Source organism: Hibiscus syriacus, unplaced genomic scaffold (genome assembly GCF_006381635.1).
Source record: "Hibiscus syriacus cultivar Baekdansim isolate YM2019G1 unplaced genomic scaffold, ASM638163v2 tig00110223_pilon, whole genome shotgun sequence".
NCBI lineage: Eukaryota > Viridiplantae > Streptophyta > Magnoliopsida > Malvales > Malvaceae > Hibiscus > Hibiscus syriacus.
In genome coordinates, this window is record NW_024062636.1 from 2221560 (window position 1) to 2236238 (window position 14679).

At 35.2% G+C, this 14679-nt stretch overlaps 1 pseudogene; it reads right to left on the bottom strand.

Moving 5' to 3' along the window:
• Window positions 1-1945: 1945 nt before the first annotated feature.
• On the bottom strand, window positions 1946-9211 carry LOC120114451 (annotated as a pseudogene).
• Between the last annotated feature and the right edge of the window lie 5468 nt (window positions 9212-14679).

The window sequence follows — 14679 nt, forward strand, 5'->3', positions numbered from 1 at the left end:
CTGAGCGGTGTTATGGGTAAACCGCAGACATAACACTTGAGCGTCTTTCCTTCAGGTTTGGCCTTTCCTGACTTTTTAAAGTTGGTAGCCTTCTGAGGTTTCATCTTCTTGTCTTGATTACCACGTTTCATGATCTTCTTAAATTTAGACTCAACCAGGTTAGCTCTAAAAGATAAATTAATCATAGAATTAGTAAGCTTATCTTTTAAACGGTTGTCTTCTTCAATCTTTATATGGCCCACGAGCTCTTCAAGCGAAATTTCTCTCTTCTTATGCTTAAGAGAGTTGCGGTAGTCGGACCAGGACTTGGGCAGCTTCTCAATGAGAACATTGGCTTGCAGCACCTCGCACATTTGCATCCCTTCGGCGATGATGTCAGCGACTAGGTTCTCATAGTCATGGACTTGATCCATTATCAGCTTGTCATTAGTCATCTGGAATTTGAGTCATTCGCCGACAACGTACTTCTTGATTCCAGCATCGTCCGCACCATACTTTTTATCGAGAGTATCACATATTGTCTTGGCACTCCTTTCTCTAAGGAACATATCAAATAATTTATTTGACATGTGACTGAGCAGATGTCCTCGCACCGTTTTGTTGTCTTTCTCGTACTTCTCATAGGTAGCGAGTGCAACAGCGGCAATTGCTAAGGCATCATCATTGAGGATCGTATCAGCATCATTACCGGTAGCTGGGGTTGGCGGCATGGTAGGTGGTGGCTTGAGCAGGACGTAGTCAAGATCAAGTTGCTCGAAGAATATCAGGATTCTTTGGGACCACCTTCTATAATTCTTTCCATCAAGTGCATCGAGCTTGGAAAGATCGGGTATCAGTTTGCTCAAAGGTGTTGACATGATTGCTGTATATAGAATTCATTTCTAAATTGTTGGATATATGAACTGCAAAACTACACCGTTAGCACTGACTGTAAGTATAAAAAGTAATTAAAAGGAATAGATTCGTAAACCGTGTCGTGGTATAACCACTGCCTTAGAAACGAATTCGCCCCGATGTGTGTAATCGCTGCAGTAGGCGGACCGTCCCCCGAGGTTAACACGGTCGCTCCAAATTCCATACACCCAAAATCGGAGTGGACTGTCGATGGTATTGCTCTTCTTATCGGAAAGCACAGAAAGAATAATTGCATAAAACACTTTGAGAGTGAATTGTAAATGTTGAGAGTGAGTTGAGAAGCTGAATATAGCCCTCTATTTATAGGCTAGAAATAGGGTTAAAATCGTCCATAAAATTTCAGGATTAAATCTCTTCTTTTGTAACAGCTGAAACGTCTAGATGAACCTGACTCAAAAATAGTCCAGGTTCATTGCATCATTGTTCAGCCATATACATCTTAACGTTTTTATTTAATTTAGGAAAAACTGTTTAATTTCTGATAACTCTCATAAACCAGCTGTTATCATTTGAAATTAAACAGTCCTCAACAGCCTATAAATATCAGTTGAAATCTTTCACATTTTTCCATTTGTTTCTTTCAAAGAGAAATTCCTCAAGAATTTTCTCTAAAAAGATAGTATCCGCGCGGACGTGTCGAAGACACGTATTATCACGACCATGACCATGACCACGAGCCGAGCCGAGACGGACGGCGGCGGCGGCGGTGCGCGAGAGTCCCCCTTGTTCTCTTTCACTCAACAAGGAAGTGAGAATTCCATACTATAAATACCCATTCTCAATAGTGTTTCCAATACTATGTGGGATTGAGCATTATCAACAAACGGTTCATCATTCTGATAGATCTTACAACAAAATGAACAAATGCTATAAAGAATTTTATGATGCATCAAGAATCTAAGAATAAGCAGAAATTAATTGACTCCGATACTACACACTAATCTAAAAATTTATGTCCTGGAAACATATGAATCTTTATGAAATTCTGTATGTAACAAAAGAATGAAAGAATAATGATAGATTTCTCTACCTACAAAGAATCATTGTGTCCCCCATTTTTGTACTCAATAATGGAATCAAAATAGTTACCTGTAAAACAATCAGCTTGATGAGGAAGTGAGGATGAGGTGTATGCAACATCAATGGGTGCCCAAGCTGAGACTGAATAAAGTGGCTGATCTAACCAACCAAGTGTAAGCGCTCCACCGTCTTCCCCTTGCTTCTTCACATTGTACTTGTAATAAGTGTACATCTTCAACAACAATTGGCTCTGAACCACTTCTCTCTGTAATCCCCATGCATCTGAACCTTCCTTCTTCCATCCACCTCCTCCACTTTTCGAAACTCTCGTGTCTTTCTAACCTGTCACTTCCTTCGTAAGCAATTATGTTCCTGATCTCCCTTGCAAACATCTCCTCTACTTTGATCCCAACTGGACTCTCCATGGGAAGGATTGAATCAATGGAGTCGAATATGGTAGAATAGTATCTCAATGAATTGGCAGCCCTTGCTTCTAAGATGAGTATATTAATTTTTAGCTTCTTTCTCGGCCATGACCACCACCGTAAGGTTCGTGCTACGAATAAGTCCCAAGAAGTTCCTGAGAACTCCTCAATTTCCATCATAAAGTGTCTTATGCAGTTGAAACACACAGTTCATAGCTACAGTCTCTCTCTCCTTTATATGGAGCATCCACAACCTAACATCTTCGAACTGGTTCACAAGTGGATGGAACTTGAAAGGTAAATTCAGTGCCTCGGCAAATCTCGAGATCCTGTCTCCTGTTTTATTCAGTTATTGCTTCGACTCGTCAATTCTGGTAATTCTAACATGGCTTGGTGGATTAGCCCTTGAAGCTAAACTTTGGAACAAACTAGGCCACTGAATCCCTTGCTTGATATCAAAATCTATTATGTGAACCATGTCTTTCCCTTCAAAGGCTCTCAACAATATCTCATTTGATGTGAAGTGTAAAATTTTTGGAACTGGACTTATCTGATTCAAGAGCCTCAATGCAACATCATTGTCATTATCAACCCGATCAAAGTCACGAGGAAGTGTGATATGAAAAATGTGAGACCAAAGCCTTGCGACTCGTAGAGCCAAAGCTTCAGTATAGTAAACAGTTAGATGGCTTATAGCACTCCCTCTTGGAGAAGCAATATCACCCAACTTAGCTATAAAATGATTGATGGCCGCAATATTCTTCGATCCAATTGCTTCAACACAAGCTGTAAGTAAGTGAACAAGTTCAAACGCCCGATGCTACCCATGGTTGTTCTCCTCCTCCTTATAAGCACCCATACCAGCAACCTCGTGTGGATGAGGATTCCTTTACCTATTTCCCACTTTATGTTCAGTGTCTTGTTCGTTTAACAGAAGTCCCAAACTACGACTCTCCGAATAAGTACTCGATCCAGAAGCTACCACCGGCCTATGGATTATCTCGACGTCATTGTCCCGGACATCAGTGATTTTAGTTATTACTGATTCAGTCTAAGGATTGTTAGACGATGGCAAGGACAGTGAAATCACTTCATTGAGCACAAAACACACCCTTTCTTCTTCCCCTGAACAATTAAGAGAGAAAGGTGTTGTGGAATACGGCTATAGGATAGAGCAAAATCGCAACTGATAATTTGAGAAAATAAAAATAAAGATAAAGAAGACAAAATATTTACGTGGAAAACCCCTAAATAATATAGGTTAAAAACCACGGGCAACGGTAGAAGAATTTCACTATGAGAAAATACGAATTACAACTTTTCTAGATCTACCAAGGAGAAAACAATGATAATTCTCTCTTGAAAAAAAAGAGAAAATAACTCTCAAGAAACTCTCTAAATTCTCTAGTATTGAGAGAAAGTTAGAATGATTTGGGATGGTTTTGAAGCTAAATGAGTTAGGATATTTATAGTTGAAGCTTAAGGACTAATCTTATAAATACCCTAAAGTACAATGACTAAATTATGTAAATTTACCATCCATTTTTCAATAATTGTGGGTGATTTTTTTTTCATTTCAAATCACCTTTCGGTGGATTTGTTTTTCCACCTTTTCGGTGGATAGTCAACAATCTCCCACTTGAAGATTTGATTGGAACAATCATATCTTCACACCATTCTTTCTACCTTGTACTATCATGTTGCTTACGTCTCTGACAGGCCACGAGAGGATCGACACCAAGTAAATTTATCGACATTGATTGCATTCGACTTGAATTCTGCTATGTTATCTTTGGTATGGATCTTCTACATATCTACCGTCCCTTTTTCCACCTTTTCATGAATGAAATGTCGGATTCCTAAATAGATGCAAGGCGCTTTGACTGTCAAAAAACAGAGAGACATACTCTTGATTGTGCTCAAGCTCCTCCAATAGCATCTTCAGCCAAATTGCTTCTTTACTGGCTTATGTAGCTGCTACATATTCTGCTTCTGTTGTGGATGTAGCCACAACTGACTGCAACTTAGAAACCCAGCTTACAGCTCCACCAGCAACTTTGAACACATATCCTATTGTAGATTTGCTTTTATCCAAATCCCCTGCATAGTCAGAATCGATATACCCATTGATAAGTAAGTTTGATCCACCGTAACATAATGCAATATTTGAGGTCCGTTTGATGTATCTCAGGATCCTCTTTATTGTATTCCAATGCTATTTTCCTGGATTTGCCATGTACCGACTAACCACTCCCACTGCTTGTGCAATGTCTGGTCTTGTGCATATCATAGCGAACATTAAACTTCCCACCGCCGATGCATACGGTACTCGAGACATCTCCATCCCCTCTTCTTAATTGCTAGGACTCATACTGGAGGATAATTTGAAGTTAATAGGAAGAGGGGTAGAAATTGGCTTACAATCTTGCATGTTGAATCTTGACAAGATTTTCTTCAAGTAATTCTTTTATGAAAGCCAAATCTTCCTATTACTTCTGTCTCGGTGAATTTTCATCCCTAGAATCTTATTTGCTGATCCCAATTCCTTCATTTCAAATTCCCTAGCTAGTTGTGCCTTCAATTCTTCAATATGATCTTTGTTGGGTCCTGTAACTAACATGCCATCCACATACAACAATAATATAACAAAATCGTTATCATCAGACCTCTTGAAATAAGCAAAAGGGTTTGCATTAAGTCTGTTGTATCTAAGGCACATAATGAAGGAATCAAATCTCTTATACCAACACCTCGGCGCTTGCTTTAGACCGTACAGAGATTTGTTCAACCTGCAAACCAAGTTCTTTTTTTCTTTTTCTTCAAAACCTTCAGGCTGGAGCATGTAAATCTCTTCTTCAAGATTTCCATGAAGAAAAGTTATTTTAACATCTAGCTGCTCTAGATGTAAGTTCAATGTAGCACACATTGCCAAAACTACATGAATTGTTGTTAGTCGAACCACAAGAGAAAAGATTTCATTAAATCAATACCTTCTTTTTGAGCATATCCTTTGACCACCAGTCTTGCACGATACCTCTAAACTTGATCGTCATCATTTCGCTTGATTTTGAAGACCCATTTGTTACCAATTAGCTTCCTTCCTTGCGATAGTGGCACAACGTCCCATGTATTATTTTTATGAGGGGCTTCAATTTTTTCTTGCATCGCCATCATCCACAGTGAAGCATCTGAGCTGTTTATTGCCTCTTGGAATGTTGATGGCTCATCGTCCTCTATTAAAAGGTAGTATGCAATATTACCTTCTATAACATAATCTGAGTGTCAATTGGGACGTCTTGTCATACGATCTGATTGACGAGTTGTTGGAGCTTCAGAACTCTCTGGTTCTTGTTCATCATGTGTTGGTTCTGCTTCAGAAGAATCGTCTTGTTCAAACTCATTTTTCACTTGTATCTGTGTAGTCTCTGACTTTTCAGTGTTATAATCTTCTTCTTTTCTTTGTAGTTTATCTTCTACAAAGATAACATCCCTGTTGATGATCACTTTACGGGCAGTGGGATCCCACAAGCGATACCCCTTTACTCCATAGTATACCCCAAAAATTTGTATTTCCTGGATTTTGGATCCAACTTTGAAATTTCTTGGGAGTTGTACATCACGTACACAATACTTCCAAATACATGGAGGTTTGAATAATCAGCTGGTTTAATAGTCCACATCTCCATTGGTGTCTTCAGCTCTATTGCAGTTGATGGAGCTTGATTCACCAAATAATAGGCGGTATTGATTGCTTCTACCCAGAATGATTTTTCTAAGTCTGCAGCCCTCAACATTGCTCTTTTTCTTTTTAACAAGGTTCTGTTCATCCGCTCTGCCACTCCATTTTGTTTAGGAGTGTTCGCCACTATGAACTGTCTTTTGATGCATTATTTCCTGCAAAAATCATTCAATTCTACACTTGTGTATTCTCCTCCATTATCTTTTCTGAAACACTTGATCTTATTTCCAGAATCAAGTTTCACCCGTGCTTTGAAGTTTTTGAAAGTTGAAAACACATATGACTTATTCTTAATAGAATACACCCAACATCTCCTGGAGTAGTCATCAATAAATGAGAAAAAAATATTTTGCTTCACCTAGGGATGTAACTGGTGCTTGCCATACGTTAGAATGAACCAATTCTAGAACACTTTTTCCTCTAGAATTTGACGTGTTGAATTTCAACTAGTGCTTCTTACTTGTTATGCAATGCTCACAAAAAGGAAGTGATACCTTTGTTAAGCTTGAAAGTAGTTTTTGCTCCACAAGGACTTTCATTCCTTGTTCTGACATGTCTCCAAGTTTCTGATGCCATAACATTGCAGAATATGAACTACATGAGGCGAAAGAGGCTTGTGCTTCTAGTAAAGTCTCTCCCTTCAGCATGTATAAGTTTGCAGCTATCTTTTCGCCTTTCAGTACCACAAGCGCTCCACAGAACACCTTCATGATTCCTTTTCGTGTTTCAATATTGCTTGCATTATTATCCAATAATCCGTAGGATAATAAATTTTTCTCCAGGCCTTTCACGTGCCGCACATCTCGAACAACTTTAATTGTTCCATCATACATCTTCAATTTGATGGTTCCCACACCAACGATCTCTATGGCATGATCATTGCAACTATACACAGAACCTCCTTAGAAAGGTTCATAATGAAGGAACCATTCTCTTCTTGAGGTCATGTGATATGTTGCTCCCGAATCAATGAGCTATATATCTGCATATCTCTTTCTACTTTCCAAGGTGGTTGACACTTCACAACATAGAATATCTCCATCATCTGAAGTGTTTGCAGTATTTCCTTGTGGATTGGATTTTTTATTTAGACTCTAACAATCCTTCTTCAAGTGACCCTTCTTTCCACATTTGTAGCACTTTAAATTCTTCTTACTTCTCGACTTCGATCTACCATGTTTGTGACTGCTGCTTTGGCCACGTTTTGTTGATCTCCCTCTTATCGTTGTTAACGCTTCTTCTTGTTGTAGATTTACTTGTCTGTCTTCCTTGTTCTTGTGCCAATTTTCTTCTTGTAGAACAACACATGCAATGTCATCGAAGACTAGACTGGTGACATTACTGTTTGTCAAGTTGATGATTAGTTGATCATACGAATCAGGTAGACTTTGAAGTAGAAGTTCAGCATGTTCTTGTTCTCCTATTGTACATCTTAAGGATGTAAGCTGAGAAAATAACGTGTTCAGTGTGTTTAAGTGCTCTGTCACTGAAGTAGATTCTGGCCCACGGAGAGTGTAAAATTTCCTCTTAAGGAAAATTTTACTGTGCAGCGATGTGGCCTCGTACAGTTTGGTGAGATGATCTCATATCTCCTTAATTGTCTTTTTCTCCTCGATGCTTGACAATACTTCATCTGCTAATGCTAGATGAAAGTTTGTCATAACATTCCCGTATATTTCGATCTATTTGTTGTCATCTGTGAAATCTATCGGTCTTTCACTGATAGCTGCTAGACAACCGTCTTTTCTCAGGATTGTCTTCATCTTCAATTTCCACAATGAGAAATTTCTCCCATTGAATTTTTCAATATCAAATTTCGTTGTCAAAACTTCTATTACTGATAGCTCATACTATTTCACTATCGTGAATAGTTCTCTGAAACCTTCAAAGAATGAGTAATACCTTCTTAATTTCTTATGTTAGAGGATCCACCTTTTGGTGGCAACCACAAAGACAATAAACAGTTATTACACACTTAAATCTGGCTCTGATATCAATTGTTGCAGAATACGGCTATCGGATAGAGCAAAATCGTAACTGATAATTTAAGAAAATAAAAATAAAGATAAAGAAGACACAAAATTTACATGAAAAACCCCTAAATAATATAGAATAAAAACCACGGGCAATGGTAGAAGAATTTCACTATGAAAAAATAAGAATTACAACTTCTCTCAATCTATCAAGGAGAAAACAATGATAATTCTCTTTTGATAAAAAAGAGAAAACAACTCTCAAGAAACTCTTTAAATTCTCTAGTATTGGGAGAGAACTGGAATGATTTGAGATGTTTTTTAAGCTAAATGAACTAGGATATTTATAGTTTAAGCTTAAGGACTAGTATTATAAATATCTTAAAGTACAATCACTAAATTGTATAAATTTACCATCTATTTTTCAACAATTGTGGGTGATTTTTTTTTCTTTTCAAATCACCTTTCGGTGGATTTGTTTTTCCACCTTTTCGGTGGATAGTCAACAAAAGGAACTTGAGGAGCAGTTTATCCAGTAAAACTTGGTTGAAACCAAAAATCTCCAGCACCAAGTTGACCCATTCGCAAATTACGTCCACCACCTTCATGAATATCACCAGAAAATTCATTATGATAGCTACCCTTTTTCCTCTTTGCCCTGTCAGCGACCGACTCATCAACTAAACCCTCAGCAAACCTCTTCCAAAGCTCATCCTTGATCTCCCTCCTTTCTTTAAATGGATTGTGTGCAGCAATTGACAATGGCGGCAGCCGGATACTCTGCTTGAGGGAACAACCGCTGGTCTTGGATTCAATTGGTTTGTCCACAGACAGGCCAACGGACCTAATAGGCTGTGACCTTAAAGTAGTGTCCTTGCGAGAAAAACTGCATGGAAGGTTCAATCTTTGTGTGCTCATTGAAGTTGGAAAATGGCAAGCTTGAAACTGTGCAGACGCTTCACTCCTCAGTCTATGCCTTGGTGACAACATTGTTGAAGTAGAGCACCCTGCCAACATTTCTCTACAGCATTCCTATTTTTTCTGAGTTCAATTTCAATTCACCCACCCCAACTTTGTTCTCTCTATTTTCTTTCCCTATCTCTCTTTGTTTCTATAATTCTTATGCAATGTATGAGTTTTTGTATAAAATCATATATGTTCATTTGAAACTTTGCATGTATGCTTGGACAACTAAATCTAGAGAGAGAGAGACAAATTCTAAGTGAGTGTGATTTTCATGAAACACAAACAGATGAAATAAAATAAGAAGGAATCCGATAAAAAATTACAAAAACGAATTAAAGAATATTGAAAATACAAGCTTTCCTATATGAACAATGTGTGTATACAACGAAGAACTGATTAGAATAATGGAAAAGAATATTCAACCCCAGAAAGAATCAAAGATTTGTTAAGCATTACACTAAAACATCTACCTCAAAAAAATCATCGGATTCCCAAGCACTCACAAAAAGCTCATTCGGAAAGGCAATGATTAACAATGTAAAAAACACACATCGATAATGGAAGCAAAAACGCATAGATACTCAAACCTGGACTTCATAACCTGAAAAACTGACACTCATCTCAGCTTTTGAGACTTACAAAATCTCCATGCTAACTGAAATTGAAACTGAACCCAGACTCAGAAAAAACTTGCGCTTTGAAATCAGACTATACATGCATGAACAAGCGAACAGGAAAATGATCAACCAACAAATGAAACATATCTCTCGAAGCTCACAACCCAAGAAAACCAACTAAAGGCTTTTTGAAAACATTTTACTATTTCTCCCGGTTCATGTTCTTCATTTAACTCATTTTCACTACAGCTACTACTATAGTATACTATACGATACACTATACACCTTACTGGTAAATACTCACCTCTTTCACCTTCACGTCTCCATCATTGCTTTCTTTGTTGTTCTTTTTTGGGGTTTGTGGGATTCTTTTCAAGCAAAAAAAAATACCAGGGTGAATAATAGCCTTCGTGACCGTTGGAGTGTTGTCGGTGAGATATGACCGTTAGGGAGTTGGCGACTAAGGAGCTGTTTGTTTACTTAATAAATAATTAATCGTTGAATGATTCAATTGAATCATTCAGAGATTCTGTATGAATTAACTCCGAATGTGACATGCTGTTTGATAATGACTTTGAATCATTCAGAATGTACTTCTGTGTTGAATCATTCAGAGGTAAAAAACAAACAGTCTAAATTCTAAACGGTTCAACATTTAGCGCCGAATGATTCCATACAAAATCAAACAAACAACCCCTAATTTTTTATTTCAGAAATTTCGCCCTATTTTTCTTCTTCTTCTTCTTTAGTTTGTACTAATATTACTATTTATTTTCCTACTTTCCTGTCAGAAAGTGTTAAATTTCACGTGATGTGCACGTGCTTGTCTCCCCCATACTTTAAAAATAAAACCTTTGGGTCATTTGCTCATACCTTAATCTTTTAACTAAAATACGTCTCTCAGAAAATAGGATTAAAGTTAAAAACAAATATGAAAAATTCTATGGTATACGTTGCATACAATAACATATCACTAAAATTATGTATTAAAACACACCACTAATAAAATTATTTTTATTATGTAAATATTAAAAATATAATGGTTTATTTAAAATTAATTATTTATTAAAATACAATTTTAATAAAATTATAATTAAACTAATTTTTATTAAAAATAATAATTTATTTGAGTAATAATTCGTTTGGAACTACAATTTCTAACCTATATTAATTTAAGTTTCATCTCAAATTAATCAACAACCATCGTCATCACCGTCGACGTCTACTGCATCTCGTCAAAAAATCATTTTATATAATATTCAGTGCTGTTGAAGAGTCACATCAAGAAAATCAATCTTGATTTAAATTTTAAGAATGAAGTCTAAAATTTTAATTTTTTTCTTAAATATAATAGGTATGTAAAAATTTTATTTTTTTAACACATTAAATTAAATTTAACTATTTTCCTAAAATAATGAGATATACTTGACCATAAGGAATTTGGTGCATCCGTCACTGTCCGAATTGATCATCGACGCCCAAAACCGACCGTTGTTAACAAAACTGTTGTTGTTTGTGTCGGTCGCCCGATCGTGTTCCTATGTTTTGAACTTGCGTAGAGCATCGGATACCGCCGCCCATCCCAGCCCAATCGAACTCGACCACCGCTGCTCATTCATCGGAAACCAGTCTGCGTGAATATGCTGCTTGTAACCGTCAGCCGTGATTTGGGTAAAACCCCAATTGCTTTCTGTTGGTCAAATTACGTTCCAAGCCCCCTTATGTTTGTTTTAATTCATATGGTAAAATTTCATGCAAACCCCACATATTTTCACCCGATTATATTTTGGACTTAGACGTATGGATTTTAATATACATGACTAAATTACATGAAAATCCCCATCCTTATATTTTAATTTAAATGGTTAAATTTCATGCAAACCACTATACTTTCCCCTATTTAGATTAGAAGCCACTCAAAATTTTGATTGTTCCAGAAAAAACTCCACGGTACAATTAAATTAGAATTTCACATAGTTTAGTATATGAGTAGTGATATTGAGTAGTTTGATTTTTTTGTGCAGACAGAGGAAACTAAAATATTTGGGAAAACTAGTTACTAGCAACCACAATGGAATTGATATTTTCAAGCATCGTGTATTTGAAGATGAAACCATTCAACTTAGGGTTAAGGGTCACTATTGTCCCTATATTAAATTAAATTTATCAATTTCGTCCCTATTGTATTTTCGCATCAATTTTATTATCGAAATTATTTAATTGCATCAATTTATATCTTTGACCGTGGTAACTAACAGAACCGTTAATTTCTGCTGATGTGGACGCCAACTACTTCCACCTTAGATAATTTTGATGATGTGTCAACCTGATGACATGTAAATTATTAAAAAAATATTTTAAATATTAATTATCCTATTATTTCTCTGTAAATCTCCGACCTAAAACTAATCTCTTAAAAGTTTTCTCTTCTTCCTTCATCGTCACCCCCTTAAAAACATCTGCAAGTTTGAACGTGTAACAACGATTTGTGCAATTCCTGAGAGCAATAAGCAGAGAAGCCTAAACCTGGTGATTTTCGATTTCGAAAACCCACGTTTCCAACAAGTTGCTCTTCTGTTCCACCATGGAAACTACTCTTGTTAACAAGGATTTTAGTAAATGGATTGATCCAAAGTAAAGCAATGGACAATCAACATGTAATTGACATAAAGAACCATTCTAGCAAACCATCCACAGCGAATTGAAATGGAAATCGAAAACTGAGGGTCCTATACCAGAACAAATCATAATTTCTATAACAAACCTTAAAACACCAAAAATCGCAACAAACATGAAATACCCACAAAAAAGAAAACAAAGGAATTGTGGTAATCACTAAAGAAAAGCCTAGTTTGAAGATGACCCTCATCGAGTTTCATCCTGCAGATCTGGGCATTGTTTTCATCGAACTCGAACTTCTTGTCTTTAGATTTGTCCTTCTCTTTGAGCTCTGGATTGGTCCTCGACGATAGGGATTTGTAACCATTGAGTTCGAGACCAGAACTTGAACAAGAAGGTCTACGAATGGCGACTCTAACGCCAGAAGATGAATCGTTGTTCCCTTGGTCGACGTTTTCAGGGTGGATGTAAAGAGATCATGGAGAAACAAAACAGTGATCTTGAGGAAAGTGAGGATTAAGGTAGAGGGAAATTAATTTTTTTTAATAATTACCACATCATTACTCAAACACATAAACAGTTGGTGTCTACGTCAGTAGAAACTAACAATTCTGTTTGTCAACAATGTCAACGGTATAAAATGATGCAATTAAACGACTTCGAATGCTAAATGATTGCGAAAATACAATAGAGACGAAATTGATAAATTTGATTACTATAAGAGCAACTCTGACCCTTAAGCCTTCAACTTATAAACATTTCGTAAATTAACTAAATTCTTTTTGTTCGAGATTGAATTTGAATCATTACTTTTGTTTTAACTAATATTAATCTTTTATTAAACTTTTAATTTTCAATTATGGGTAACTAATATATATTTAATTTGAAACATTATTTTTATTTTCAATTTTCAATTTGAATTTTTTAAACGTTACATTTACTTTCTTTAGCTTGAAAATAAATTATACAAATTTTAAGACCTATTTTATTTAGATTAGTTGTAGAAACGAACATCGAAACACTATTTTTTTAATCAAAGTTTATTTAATTAAATTTTAAGACCTCGTTAATTTTTCGGAATGACCTAAAACCAAACATTAATAGGCATTACGAATTACAAAAATATTAAAAAATGAATGATAAAAATTAATTTAATAATATAACATACTTACGTATTTATTTACAGGATATATGATATTTGTGTTGACTTTATCATTTTATTACAATGATATGAGTGAAATTTCTCAACTTTTCAAATTGATATTGTTCATTAAACTTGAATTTAATAAATGCTTAACATAAAATTCTACTTATTATTTTTATTCACGTTTCCTATTCGGTAAGTTTATATATTTTTTTTCTGTCTAAGCCTTCTTTTTGACAAACCAATTTCTTTGAAATTATGTGATCATCACTTCGATCCTTATTGTTGAACTCATTCGAACTTCAATACCTTTAACTTTTGCATAAGTATAGTAGAAATCGACACAATCTTCCAACGACTTTCACTTGAGCATATCCATATCATTTTCATCGTAATCTTGTAGTTCATTTCCAATCTTGTCCCATATATGCTCATTGATGAAGTAATCAATGGTATTGTCATCGTATGTATGTTTACCATCATCGATATTAGATTCAAGTTGTGCTTCTTTGATATAAGTTTCACTATTTGTGTCATCTATTTATCATCTTGGTTGAGACTACAATTTATCATCTCCTTGTTCTCAATCTTTTCTTGATCATCCATAATACCTAATATGATGCAATTTAAGATTAATGACAAAAATAAATATAAAGTCAAGATTAATGATCAATATTAATAGCAAGTAAAACTTATAATCAAAATTAATATTATCAAGATGAATTTTCACAGTTAGTATCAAGTTAAAATTTTAAATTTTAAATTAAAATTAATACTAACAAAAAATTAATGGTTAGTCTAAAATTTTAAGATTCAAATAAACACAATTGATATCAAGTTAAATTTAAGTATCAAATTGTCAAGATTAATGATAACAATTAATGCTAATAAAAATTAATGAATAAAACAAATATTAATATTATTGTTAATTAAAATTAAAATTAAAAGATAAGTTTAAAATTAATTATCAAAATTAAAATAAAGTCAAAATTATTGAGGATTTAAAATCTACAAGTCTAAAATCTAAACAGGAGAAAGTATGGGGTTTGCATGAAATTTAACCATTTAAATTAAAATATAAGTATGAGGGATTTCATGTAATTTAGCCATGTATATCAAAACCATACATCTAAGCCTAAAACATAATTGGGTGAAATATTGGGGGTCTGTATTCAATTTTACCGTACGTATTAGAAAAAAAAAGGGGTTTTGAACATAATTTGACCAAACAAATTAAAACACAAAGCAATTGGGATTTTTA